Source organism: Lathyrus oleraceus, chromosome 1 (genome assembly GCF_024323335.1).
Source record: "Lathyrus oleraceus cultivar Zhongwan6 chromosome 1, CAAS_Psat_ZW6_1.0, whole genome shotgun sequence".
Classification (NCBI taxonomy): Eukaryota; Viridiplantae; Streptophyta; class Magnoliopsida; order Fabales; family Fabaceae; genus Lathyrus; species Lathyrus oleraceus.
In genome coordinates this window covers 89,683,238-89,684,516 of record NC_066579.1, presented here as the reverse complement: position 1 = coordinate 89,684,516, position 1,279 = coordinate 89,683,238, and positions in this window count along the sequence as shown.

The following is a 1,279-nucleotide window of genomic DNA, read 5'->3' as shown; positions in this document are numbered from 1 at the left end:
AATCCTTACTCCCTGAACCAGACCAAGATTTGTGACATCAAAGCCTAAGGAATTTTGAGACTCCAAAGATTTGAGCTTCTCATCAAGCTCATCCATACGGCGAGTGGTCTCGAGGGCCTCGTCGTGCAAAGAAAATTGATCATACTGATAATCTTCAGTAACGGGGCGCCCGTTAATCCGAATCCCTTGATTCACATTGTACCTTCCGCCAATACCATTTCCAACATTCCATGTGTTGCCAACATTACCCGGGTTTCCATCAGCATTTGCGTTACCCGCGTTACCAGTGTTCACAGAGTCATCAGCGTTCCCAGGGTTACCAGGGTTTCCCTCAGCATTTGGTATCTCCACCTCCGGATCGGGTCTCGGTTGCTTAACCAATTCCCTCAGCTTTTCCTGGCCTTCTGCCATACCAGTCATCAATGTCATGAACTGATCCATCCTTTCACGCATATCAGCCAGCTCTTTCTGTACTTGGTCCATCGCTAGCTGTGGACGATTTTCCTTTGTCGGGTACCTGTGAACTCGCTTGGGACCAATAACTGCCTGATACAGGGAACAAACATTAAAGACTACGGTGACACCTGCAAAACAGACAAGGGTTAATATGCATGGAATGCGATGCACTGCTTGTTCAGTTTTAAGGCACCCCCGTTTTGAAAGGGAATACCCTGCAAATGAATAAGCATGAGATGTTGGATGCAAATATGCAGATGATGTTATGGAATGCAAAGGCATGTCAATCAGAATTGATGGATCCGCTTGAACATCTGTCAGGTTGCACTGCCTGGAGAGAAATTCACTGAGGAATATAATACAAGACCAAAACTCTGCTCCAGAAAACCGGGTTGGTTGGAGGTTAAGGTTTCCTGAATTTAGCCCGCCCCTCACTGGTAGGTTCTAAGAACAGAAGTTCGTCAGCTTCAGCCCTTCAGTCGCGAATAATACGTTTACCACTGAAGGTTTGGTATTATTACGGGACAAAAGACCTCCATTGACTCCCCTCAACAGGACATCCTAATAGCAAGTTCCCAGTCTCGGGATCCTCGGATTGAGCAGCGAGAATGCGCCCACCAGAGCTAACATAATCACGTCTCGGAGGAGAGGCCTCGACTGAGTTCTCGGGAAATGGTCACCAGAGTCGACGATTTCTAGAGGAACATCCTGCCGTTACGGAACACCCGTAAGACATAATATATCCAAAAGAAACCTCGTTTGGGTGTGATTCTTCACGAACGACTTAACGTAACAACATGCCACGCAAGCCTCATGATTATCC